Source organism: Cuculus canorus, chromosome 2, assembly GCF_017976375.1.
Source record: "Cuculus canorus isolate bCucCan1 chromosome 2, bCucCan1.pri, whole genome shotgun sequence".
Classification (NCBI taxonomy): domain Eukaryota; kingdom Metazoa; phylum Chordata; class Aves; order Cuculiformes; family Cuculidae; genus Cuculus; species Cuculus canorus.
In genome coordinates, this window is record NC_071402.1 from 30,560,879 (window position 1) to 30,574,587 (window position 13,709).

Below are 13,709 nucleotides of genomic sequence, written 5' to 3' on the forward strand. Positions count from 1 at the left end.
CATTTTTCAAAGCACTTCTCAAAAAGCTTTTATTTGTTTCAAGCTCCACTTAATATTCTTCCAGTTTCCTCCCACAAGCAAGTTGGTCCCATTAAAGGTAGCAGAGGTCTGAGACCTGGCCCTGCTCTATTCCCTAGCTGACACATCTTCATTTTCACATGCAGAGTGTCTAATTTCAAACAGCTGTTTATCTATTCCTATGCCCTACCCTCTGTCACTGTTTCAATAGGCAAAGTCAAATGCTGTCACTTACTCTTCCCATTTATCCTGTACTAATAAGAAAAGGGATATGCACAGGATCCAGTTTGCCAATAAAAAAAGAAGCAAAAACAATCACATAAAAAAATAATGAATAATGTTTAAAGCTAGGAGCACTCTTACTCTTTGGGCTACACTGACATAATCAATGATGATACTAAGCACAAAATACAGGAAAGAGAAGTGGGAATATAAAAGCCCTAAGTAAATATTAGTAGAGTTAAAGGCATAGGAACACATTAATACTAACAAAGGAACTGACAGTGTATACTAATGAAGGAAATGGTAACGTATCATTCATCTCAGGAAAAACATCCCCACACCTCCTTTTGAAAGACACTTTAACTCTGAGGGAAGAACAACCTCTAATACCACATGAGCTCTGAGTCACCTTCCAGAATTCTACATTTACCACTTTTTAAGGGATTTAATTTCTACTTTTTTTTTTCTTATAGCTGTGTATAAGTTTAGGTGACACATGAATATTCCTTTGCAATGTTAGACTACCAGCCATAGAGAACTTAATATGTTCCTACTGCTCTTTCAATTTTTTTTAATTCTTCTTCTTAACAGGACTGCAAAGAGAAAATAAGTCATAAAGCGAGGCTAGGGTACACTTATTTGAGCAGTTTGGGAAAGAATAAGAGCTCTAGACCATCTGCATATCTACCAAAGTACTAAGTCTTGTATAGATATAAGTTGGATGTGTAGGCTTTAAGTTGGAGGGAAGAAGATTTAGACTAGATATTAGGAAGAAATTCTTCATGATGAGGGCAGTGAGACAGTAGAACAAATTGCCCAGGGAAGTTGTGGATGTCCCTCCCTGGAAGTGTTCAAGGACAGGTTGGACGGGGCCTTGAGTAGTGTGGTCTAGCGGGAGATATCCCTTCCCATGGCAGGCAGGTTGGAACTAGGTGATCTTTAAGGTCTCTTCCAACCTGAAACATTCTATAATTCTATGATTCTAAGAACATGAAATAAAATATATACATGAAATAAAATATAACCAATAAACACAGATTTTCTAAATGCTATTTATACAGAAAAATTCCATCAGAGATACAATTAAATTAGCCAGAAAGGGATCTGAATGTCCAATTTACAGCTACACTATTGATCTATTTTGTGCAAATGTCTGTGACTGTGGTGACACAAAATTACATATTAATAAATCCAACATATCTGATGCACTTCTCATATGCTACAAAGCTGTTAATGCAAACTGGAGGAAGTGTCTCCTGTTCCCTGAAATACCTTCAGGGAATTCCTCTTAGTGTTCTACAGGCAGTAATCCTAAAATATCCTAATGCTCTGAAGTGCCAGCCACTGGAAATATTAATACTTGTTTGCTTATGCTCCAGCCCAGAATACACAGTAATATAGTCTGCCTCTCAAAAAAGGAAACTAAATAATTTCTGCTAGCTGAGCCATGTTTGAAATAAAAGGGAATTTTGCTGTTCTACTTCATCTCATTTTATTTCGAGAAGCTTCCTTTTCTCATCCTTTCAGGTCCTATCTGAAACAAGATGCCAACTTATGCGCTTTCCATTCAAGACTCAGGACAATGTCCTGGGCAACTTCATCCCTGGCTGAAACTGACCCTGCTTTGAGAAGACAGTTGGATTAGAAGACATCTCTCCACTAAAGTCCCCTTCCAATCTTAATTTCCTTGATCCTATGTATGTTTTACATCAACACTATTATTTCGCAAAAGTCATGAGTACAGATGAACATAGTTGGCACAATAGCTTTTCAGAGGGTTTTGTTGATGATATACTAGTATGTCCTTTCTCTCCAGCTCTCAGATACCTTTAATTTTGGACTGAAGTATCCTAGCTTCAAGAACTCTATATTTTTGCCAGAATAGCTTCAACCAATGATTAATTTCTAAGTTAATAATTTCAAATATGTACTTGTTGCAGTCAACAGACTTTATATACCCTATGATGTGAGTAGCTATGCTAGTTTGCCTTTTCTATGATCTAGCATTTCTGTCTGAGGAATTTCTACCCTAGTAGGCCTTTGTTTAATAATATCTTGATACATGTGACAAGTAGTGTTGACCTTTTATTGAGGTAACACAGATAAATGTTAAAACTCTGCTGATGCCACAAATTTGCATGTTCATACTAGCCAACATAAATAACACCATTTATTGTTATTAAAGATCTTGGGTACTCCATGCTGAACAAATTAACTTTGCAGCAATCATTCATCAGATCTCCTTCTTTTGTGGAATATCTGCTTCCCTAGTTTATACACCAAAAACTGTTATGAAATATTTATTTCCCAGTAATTCCTGGTTAGTCTATGCCTTCATCTTTCCAAGGCCAAGCACTATAAATTCATTGGAAATATGTTGTTGATTCTGTCCTACTTTATGGACATACTGGAGAATGCAATATTTCTGGACCTTGCTGTAGTATCAGCGTGGTTTGAATGCATATGGTTTACCACTTCAAGATGCCTAGGTTTGGTATTCTTATTTCTTTCCTTATAAAAGCACTATTTCAAATATTCGTTATTTGCCTATGCACACAATATTCATAAGCAGAACTTTTCAATGTATAGTCTGAACACAAACATGCTGAAAACATAGTTTTGGAGGAACAAAACTGACGTTGATAGTATTTGACTTATAGTCTCAGGCAGAAAAAAGAGGGATTAGAAGTGGGAAAATACAAAATGTCTCATTTCAGTTTTGACAAAAGGAAAGATAGAAGCGTAATTTAAACAGACAATTAGAATTATGTTCAGTACACCCCAAGAAATTTTATGTATATGTATGTCTGAAAGGCCACTGAACCAAAAGATCTATTATTGGTACAAGTATATTCATGAATATTAAGAGTCAAATCTTCCTTTTTACTTTATCCTTTCTTTCCTTCAGATGCTTGAAGTAAGATATGTTCTTGGGTGTGTTTGTTTGTCTTTCTATTTCAAAATAATTCTGCCTGATACATTCAAGTACCTGGTGTTTTTCTTGTTCCTATACACTGAGGATTTAATAAACAGGACTTTTCAGCAGGCACTGCTACCCTAGACAAAGAGACTGGCATAGATGCCAGATATCCTCATCTTTATTACACAGACAGGTGACGTTTGGGATTTTCAACATCGCATAGCCTTTTCAAAACTTTTAACAAATACATTTTGAAAACAGATTTGACGGATGTGTTATCTATGTGAGCTGTAAGTCAAACCTGGTATTCAAAAAGGATATTCAAAAAGGATACGTAAACCCAGGTTTGCTCTACTGAAATGCCTAAAGGCAAGTGCTTAAGGCTCGCTCATCAGTAAAGCATTGTTCCCACTTCGTATTCATCAGCTTTGCAGTTTCTTCATCTTTGATGTGTTCAGTATTTCAGAACAAGGTAATGAGTCACTAATTTAGATTCCATGGAATTCCACACATGTTCAATGACAGATCCAGGCAATCCCTTGAATCCACTGCCCAGAAAAAGTTTTGACATTGAGCTACGCATAATTGATGGTTGATTCCATTTGTCCCATAGAAAGAATAAGTCTAAAATCACCCAAATTCTCTTAACATCTCATTAAAGTACTCATTTGTTAGAATCTAACTCATACAAAGCATCACACAGAGACAAGGATTTCTTTTGGATTTTGACATTTGAGAATCCTTTGAGCAGTAATATAGTATTTCATATGTAACGTGGCTTTTTGATGTGATTAGCATTAAGATGATCAAAGGAATTGCCAACATTAAGATGTTACCTGCAGTTATCCTAGCAACTTCAAATACCTTGTATAGCCAATATTCTCCTGGTTTGGAAAAAAAAAAAGTAAAAACTGACAAAAGACACCTATACCTGCTTTTTGTGTACTATCACAGAGGCAATTAAGCTTTTTTTCTAAATTTTACCTGCCAAATATGTCTTTGCCGTTAGAGTTTGGCTTCCATGTTCCTAGTAAAAATTTAGCAATTCATAAAATATAGTGTAAGAAGCCATTGGTACAGTTTACCCTTTTTTTCTTGCATACTGAATAAGACCAACAGTCAATATTGATCATAAATTCATCATAATCCAGCCAAAAGCATGGAGTTCAAACATAAGGTATCAAGTACTTCAACTGGTCCATTTCATGCTCAAAACTTCATATACATACTAAGTATATAGCAACATTAATCATGAGGAAATCCGAAGAAATTATGATTAACTTCCTGACAGTTGGCAGAGAGGTAAGTTGAATGTTTTTATCCCCTCACATTAAAAGGTTTGTCTGTGAATTTCAATTCAACAAGTTAGAGGGAAATTTGAAATCAATTACCTAATAAGAATAAAACTCAAAAGATACCTGGGCTGCCTAATATTTTTAGGTTGTCTGCACTTTGGGTAATTTCCATCACTCCAGCGAACATGATTTTTTCTACCCGTCCTTCAGTACAGCACTGACTATTCAGAGGATCTTTGTTGTATACTACAGAAAAGCTTCACAATTCTGTGTCAGAACTTCAGGGGAAAGCTTGTAAAAGGCTAAGTAGATCCTTCAAATTACTTGCTCTGGAAGTAAATCTCAAGTGAAGCAAAGGCAGATTCAGAAATTAGTATAAACACAGTTAAAATGGAAATGGAAAACAGAGCCATTTTAAATTGCCAGTTAATTAGTAAAGTCAAAAGAATTTTTTCTACTATTCTTTAAAGAACATCTGTTGCCCCTGGTTAGTTTAGATATGCCAGAATAACAATGTGTTTTCTCTGCACTCAACCACAGTCCAGGTAGCATATGTGCAGCAGAGAAAAAGGAACTGTCTTGTCAAAGATTGAACATGAGGAGGTTTGGAAACTTAAACTACAGGTGTGGAGAAGTCTTTTGACCTTGAGTTATAAAATGCAAAACAAGGAAGGTAAACAGGATACTACAAGAGCTTTCCATTTAAGTTTTTATATTAGCTGACATATTGAGGTGCATATCTAGCTGAAAGAGGCTAAAAATGAGCATCTCATTCTTTACAGTTGAGGCCAGGGAGATTGTCCATGCCATTTCTACAATCTGGCATCTGGGGACAATCCAATGCACTGCTTATTGTGCACCTTGTGAGGCTTAGACTTTGTAAGAGGTTAGCATAAACCTGAAGAGACTGTCACATTTTAGAGCACAATGGAGTCTGCAACTGAGTTTTGGAGGACACAGTAGACAGTGTGGTCATTGAGATGACTGACAAAAGTAAAATATGTGTGGACTAAGAGGCCACTAATCTTGCTTGCAGTTGTAATCAGCCAGTACCAGTGGGCAAGAATGGGGTTGAGGCTGAAGACAACGTCCTTTAAATAGATCATAAAGAGTGAAAAGGGCACGATAACCTATACTGCGTAAGTTACTGCCAGAACAGTTCCCAGACGGATGAAGTTAATAAAGTTTTAGACTAATTAAACCATATCCCCTGTGCTTTGTCATTCTTTCTGCATGTCCAGCACAATGAATAATTTAAAACAAGACTGCAATATAGTGCTGTTTAACTAGCCTTTTAATCCTTTCTCAAATTAGTAGCACCAATAGTTTTTCATTTCTCTTTATTTCCCTTCTAGCATTATTTAAAGCACATTTGTGGCTTCCAGGTAAGGTTTGCAGTTGGTGGTCAAATGAGATTGCCATTTCAGCTAATAAAGTATTAGTATCTCTCCCTAGCAGTCTGTCTTTTGATATGTGTATTCAGCAGGATGGTCATCAGGGACCATATTTGAATGAATGCTTTTCCACTATATAAATACCAAGCTGTATTTATGCACATTGATTTTTTTATCCTGTGTAGAATTCCCACCACTCATTTTACATGTTTCTCTTTCTAAAGAGACAACCAAATGTACTAAATGAACATAAAAGTCATCCATCTTACCGAAAAATCGGTTTATAAATGGAGATATTTAGGCAGATGTATCGTCTAGGAGGAAGGTTTGTATACAGAAATATCCTTTTTTCTCTAGAACCTGTATAATACAGATAACAGCAATGAAAACTCCTGCAGAGAGCTGAGACAGAAAGTTTAATGCCCACAAAGTTCTTTTTAGCCTGTGTTCCAGAGCCCTCTACCAGCTTGTGAACTATTTTTAATGAGTCCATGAAAGGTAAGCAACGAAGAAAAAGTTCTTCTTCTTATGAGACTTCAGTTCAGTCCACAGATCTGTTCTTCTGCCAGAGAACATTTATGGATCTGCAAATCAGGAAGAAAAAATAAGATCTGCTCTAGACCAATGTAATGTGTCACATGGCTGCCAGGGTGACCAAGAAAGGTGATGCTAGTGACTGCTCTTAAAATATAACACATCCTCTGAGAAAAAGACAAAGCCCACTGATCCATTTCATCTGCAGCACAAAATTACTAGGAGTCAGAATAATCATTTTTATCCACCCATATGAAAGAAACTGAGACAGATTAAATAATACTAGCTTTATTCCTACCGGTAAGAATACACAGAACAGAACAATAAAATCCAAACTAGGACATGATTTTTCAAATCACTTTAATATTATATAGAATGTTTAGATGTTCAAATATCAGTTCAGATAACTTTTAATTGCACTGGACACATTCAGCTTTGTGCATATCAGCCCTTGGAATGTAGAGTCAAATATCCAGAAACGAAAGACTACACAGCAAATGAAAAGTTTGGTTTTAATTTCTTGATTAGTTGAAAGTTTCAGTTAACAAAGCTGGGAACAAAACCCCACATTTTCAGATCATCATTCAATTGATTCAAATAACTGCTATTCCTTCTTTTTCTGCTGTGTGTTTTCTAATTTTTGAACGACTAAATGGGCTTTGAAGGTCAAAGGTGTAAAATGACCATCTGACAATACAGAATTAAATTGTCTATTAATGCTCAAGTAATGAATACAGAGGCTTTAGAGTACTTGTTTACCAAGGGTTTTGTTTATAATTGTATCCCTTATTACCTTGGTTTTACTGTAAGGAGTTTTTCAAAATAAAATTTCCTGCTTTATCAATTTATAGAAATATTATTCTTTATTAGCCGGAAAGAAAAAAAAAGAAAAATAATATTGTTGTTTCTAGAAAGGAGAAGAATAACAGACACAGAAGAGGAAAGAAATAAAGACACAAAGTGTTTTCAGTTGGAGCTGCAGACTCACCGCTAGAGAAAGGTAAACACTTCACACAGCCTTATCAGCCCCCTCAAGACCTGGCAGGTGCCAAAACCAGGTTCTTTTCATCAGTGCTGTTAGCTGCCCTTCTGGTCATGGGTCACAGTATTGTTACAAAAGATGAAATCTTAGCTAGCTAAATCAGTCTCTGTATTTAAACAGGAGGCAAAAGAATAAAATAGAAAAAAAAGAGAAACAACACTGAGAAGACAAAGGAATCATGAAAGAATCATCAAATGAAAATAAACTATTTTTTTCTTGTTCATTATTAGGTCTTATAAGAAATCTTACAATTGCTTTAGATAGATTTTTAGCTTCAGCTTCATTTTAAACAGCAGTCGTAATGTTGCCTCAGGTTTTGGATGACATTAGGAGGTATAGTTTGCTTTCAGTTTGCTACATAACTTATTTGGATTGCAAGATTCTGCACAACTTGTGCGGTATTTGTGTGTTTCCAGCTTATGCAAAAAAAAATACATAGATAAAGTCAGGAGATTACATCTTGCAAACAAGACTGTTCTTCACTGAAAGGAACTGCACAATGTCACGGAGAGATCCCTTCTGCACAATGAATGACACTGGGATGATCACTCAGCGAAACCTCACAAGACAGTGTTTATGCTGAATCCCAGTTGCCATGTTGTCAACACCATAATGAGTTTCTCAGGAATCCTCAGGCTCTTCCTATCTCAGAATTCTTGCCTAAACACCCTACTTCTCAGCTGCCTCTCTGTAAATACTTACTTAGGCAATCTCAGGTCTATTTGTCCAGGATTCTCCTTGACCCATTCCATTTCACCCCTTTCCTTAGTCCAGCTTCACACCCACACTCCTTACCAGCCTGATATACTTTTGTGGGACTCCACATTCCAAAATCTGGTAAACCTGATCCAATAGATTTCTACAGGAAGCAAAAATTCATATCTCGCATATTGCAATCTTTCCTTCTGCTTCTTCCTCATTTCTTCCTTTTCCTCCAAATAAAATGTAATTGAGTATTTTAAAGAAAACCTTTTGAATCATATGGCCAAAAAAAAAACTATTTTCTTCCAGCATTATTTTCAGAGAAGCTTGAAACATTACTATGCAAAGATTTAGCTGGAAGCAGAAATTGGCATGAAAATATTCCATCATGAACAGCTAGAGTCTGGCTGAGTTATGAGTAAGTGGGAAAAGTCATGTATCAAGGAGAATGTTTGGCAGCCTCGGTAATAGGCAAGGCTACTCAGTTTTTCCTAAAATATGAACAGTCCTGACAAAAAAAAAAAAAAAATGAAAAAAATGGTGAAAGATAACTAAGAAATTCTAAAGATGTTGGCATAAAAATGCAGAGGGGAAGAGACATTGAAAACAGCAGCTGCTGTACATTAATATGCAAAGCCACTTTTACAATATTAGATGTGGAAAAAAAACCAAAACCAAACCACCATCTGTGGTTACTCGCAAGTCTGCACACTGGAGCAATGACCGTGTTCTAACTTGGATGGAAGGGGACCTGCAGATTATAGGTGACAGGCATGCCCCCCGCACCCTCCCAATATTCAGCTTCAGATGTACCCTCTCTTTGGGTCAAGACAAAACCACAGGCAGCGATGTCCTCCCCACAAATCCCTGCTTCCAGTGGGAGGAAGGCTGGAAAGGATACTCCATGGCATTCCCTTCAATCTAGATGGTAGACATATCAGAATGGCTAAATATTACCATGAGGTATATCTGTTCACTATGCTTCACTTTTCTTAGTTTTTGCCTCCTAAACTGGCCCCAATTTCGATAACAGATATTATCACAAGCAACAAGGGTAAGTGGCAAGGAGGAAGATCGGAGCTATGACCTGCTGATGACCGAGAGGGAGGTCTACACATCAGTCTCCCCCTTTCCTAAGTCCTCAGGTCTTGGTGGTCCAAGGCCTGTTTTAGTGTGACCTTGCTGTGCGGTCTTGGCTCTGACCTCTGAGAAGACTGCTAAGTTGTGAGGGAGTGTTGTAGAGGTGCATGATGCCCAGGGCTGGGGCTGCCCCAGCTGCCCTGCTGCAGTGGTGAAAGACACTGGCCCCCACAGCACAGTAACAAGCCCAAGGACTCAAAAGGTAAAAATGTTACATGAAAAGGCAAAAAATCCTAAAAAAAAATCAGGGAATTGCAGATGGCAACTCAACAAACTCAGGGAGCAGTAGGCATGGACTCTTCCACACCCGGCTGATGATCTGGCTGGCAAAAGCACAACATGCCCCTTAGGCAGGTCGGCATCGCTTACTTTACCAGTTCACTAACTCCAGGTCTCCATGATGTGTGTTATCTGCAATATCTGCTTTATTCTTATAAACTGTGCAGAATTTCTCTGTACTTGACCAAAGTGCTCAGAAAAAACAGTCAAAGAAGGAATGGTGATAGTGTAAGTATGAAAGCAGTCACATAAATAAGAATTCATAGATCTAAATGCAGGAAAAAATATTTTGATGGCGCAGGCAAAACTTAAAATATTCATGTAAACAATGGTTAGAAGACCAGAATTTAGGATAAAATTTCACAGTTACTCAAGTGATTGCTTTTTTCCTCTTTCCTATCTCAATTTATTTACTTGGTTCTTGACAAATGGCATCCCAAAGAAACCTTGACAAAACTGAATTGTAGTATTCAAGCTGACAGAAATAGAGATAACGCAATGCATGCAGAGGTCCAGCAAATGCAGAGCTAATCAATTCAGCTGCATGATTTTTCCAGGTTAAATTAAATCAACAGTCAGTTCATAGCGCAGAAAACTGTAGTAAGATCCAACAGTGTATATTCATTTTGGGTATTGTGCATTCTCTGCATATCTGCTTGTACAGAAGTCATTAGACATTTTGGTACATAAAGAAATTGGGATTAGGTCTTCTACAAACTCCATAGGAGCAAGAATAATTAAAATTTATGACTTCACAGTCTGGCCATCCAGACAGCTGATCCAAAGAGTCACATTTCAAGCAGAAACTTTTTATTCTATCTCTGAACAAATTAACCTTGCCAATTCCTCTGTATTTTGCAACAGCAATGGTATGTTTAGGGAATCAAAATCTGCCATTGGATCCAAAAGCCATTGCTGATCCATCTCTGCATGTATTTAATCCCCTTTTCAAATCAAGTTCACATACACGTCCTCAGAAACTCCTCACCTGTTTATTAATATTTGCCCACAAGCATTTTAGGTATGCAATTTATTACACAAAGGCATGAAAATACCCTCTAAGCGACAAGTCTCTTTCTCCCAGAAAGAAAAATGAAGGACTTAAACCTTTCCAAACCTCCCTTCATCTTGATCTACTCTGACCTCCATCTACATTACTCCCATGATACTATCTAGGCCAGATTACTTGCCAGATAACTAATACTTCATTTTTCACTGGCAGAGCAGACATTGTACCTTCTGTTCTAACCTGTGGCAAAACATTGTGAAGCTGTGTTGTTCAAACACCATCTGAAATGAGAAGACCCTGAGTGCTTCGTTTGCATTTATTCATCACTGCTCCTTCACTAGATATAACAGTAAGTCTAAATAAAACCTCACACTTCACCCTGGAATCCAGAGGAAGACCAGGACTGCCATGAAATTTATAGCATTCTTATGGGGATTGAACCCATTTGCCTGCAGTGCAGGACTTCCTACATTACACGTTATCTACGATATTCACTCTCCAAAAGCTGATAACTCTGGTATTGGTCCAGTAGCACATATCTCACGGTAAAATGAAGTTTTAAGGATGAAACTAAAACCTCTTTGAACAAGTTTCTCTCTTCATATTACACAAAGCAAACCCTTTCAAACAACAGCAATAAAGACAAGGCATTTCACAGTAGCTAAGGTTTGACTCTCTGCGTTTATTTTCTGCACATACTTTGACATAAAACTTACCTTCAGAATTCACTGCCTTTGTGAATTATCAGCAAGTCTCTGATTCAGAGAAACTGCTCCCTGAACTGCAAACTCGAATCTTCCTTCTTCTATTAACATACTGCATTCTGACTGGTGTTATGTAACAGATATCCTATTTCGTAATATAACATCAATGACAAATCACAATGGAAATAGAAAAGAGCAAAAGAAACCTAAGGTTCTGCCTCACATGAGGCAAGACATAAAAATAAAGCAGCAGATAGTTCTGTGAGAATGCTTATGGGCTTTTTACAGTTTTTTAAATCAGCCCCTTTATGTTAGAGAAGAAATATCTTAAGTGCAGGTCATTTGTCAGGAGACAATACAATTGTATATACATGTATCACAGGCACATCACGACATTTCATTACACATATGTAAATGAGACACAAGATAAAGCTTTTCCAAATGTAAGCACTGGCAACAACTGTAATAACAGTGACATTGCTTTAGACAAATTCCTTTGCTATCACTGCTAAATAACTGCAAAGGACAACCAAACAACCAAACCAGACAGAATAGCATAAACCAGGAAAGTAAGGGAACACAACATGTTATTTGTGGCGTGAGATTAAATACCTCATTTTAAGGAAGTTCTAAATTATAGCTTTCAATAGCCTATATTAGAACACAATTTAAATAGGAATTGGAATGTCTGTTTAAAATATGGCAGAAAGCTAAACACTGATCTAAGGTAAACTTTTCTGTAACAAATATCTGTTGGAATTATTCGTAGAGAAAATTACACTTTTCAATATATTTGGTTACAGACAAAGGTACACTAATGTCAGTAACAGTTTGCAATAAGATAATTCTTAACACACACGGAAATATCTAGATCTTGTTTGATTATCATTTTCAGGTTCTGACTGAGGACTGTTCCACACCATTATGGAGATATTTGAAAATTGCTCTTTGTTGCATCAGCTATGGGATCTGCTTATCCTCCTCAGCTCAGCTTGAAAATAGATTATTGCTAATGAAAATGGGGCTAAATCCATTACCAGCACTACTGAAGAACCAGAATAGATGTGATTTTCCATCAAAACTCCAATGATTTTTCTATGTTATGGTTGAAAGTGGTCTATTTAAGATTCCATTGGAGAAAAATCAATTTCAGTACTAGCTGACTTGGCTCCAAGAGAAATTTCTGATGAACATCATCATCACTCAGGCATATTTCAGTGTACCATCTCAGTATTTTCCACTGGTTCTTTGTACTTCCTAATATCCTGGACACTGCGGTCTCTTCAATCTGTCAGATTTGTCTTTGTCACTTCTGTTTTCTCCCTATCGCATTTAGATTGGATGGAGTTTGAAGATCCTTATTGTCTCTAACTTACTTGGGAAAGCAGAATATTAATAGGATGCAAGAAAAGGAAATCAAATGCCAGAAAAAAAAGTGTTCCAATAAAGAAAGACAAAATCAGAAAAACACAAGGACACAAGAAATAAAGAGTAAATGAAATTCAAAACTACGAAGAATGATAGCTGGCAGAATGAGATTTGGAACATGAATCTGCAGGGAGTAGTAAACTTAATTTTCTGGATTGCGGAAGAATGAAATCTGACAGGATTTTTCAGCACTGCCAAAAGAGTAGCACCAGTACTGGGGATGGGAAACACAGCGAGGGAGATACTATGAGGCCAACAAGGACTGGAGTCCTTTCTTGGGGAAGTCAGGACTTCCAAAGACAAGTCTGAGCAAACCTGGAGGCAACACTCGTGGGAATAACTCACAAGATGCATCATTCCCAAAAGAAGCAAGACTTTCTGGTGGCAAATTTAATGGCCAAAAAAGTGGCTGCAAAGCAAACAATTAGTTTAATTAACTAGCTTCACCTAAGAATGATGTAGATCACGACAGGAACAGAAGAAAAAGAAATATCTGATGTGCTTGAGAAATGAAATTATTAGAAATGAGGAGTAAAAATATGAGGAAAAATCAAAATTTGAGAAGCTTATCTGATCTCACAACCTTTTGTCAGATCATCTTAGTTTTAAAGAGGCCTGTCTGCTCCCTATTCCTTGACATTGACCAGTAGTACTTATTGAAAATGTCAACTGAATATTAATCCGGTTATTACTGAAAGAATGAATATACATTTTCCTCTACATATCTTAATTATAGCTATATTAAAGGGTGCCTGCAGGCTTACTGCATATTTAAGTAGCCACCATTTACAGATGAACTTTCCAATTTTCTGTGGAACCTTTATTTCCCATTTAGCACAGAGGTTTGAAATGCTACCATTAGTTTTACCATTTAATCTACTTGATACATTTCTGTTTGGCTTTGGGCCAGACTAAAGCAAAATTCCTTTGGGAAACTACTCCGACAACCTACTTAATGTGCCCTGCCCTTGCTATTGATACTTTTGGACATATCTGTACGGATCAACAGCTTAGATTTTAAA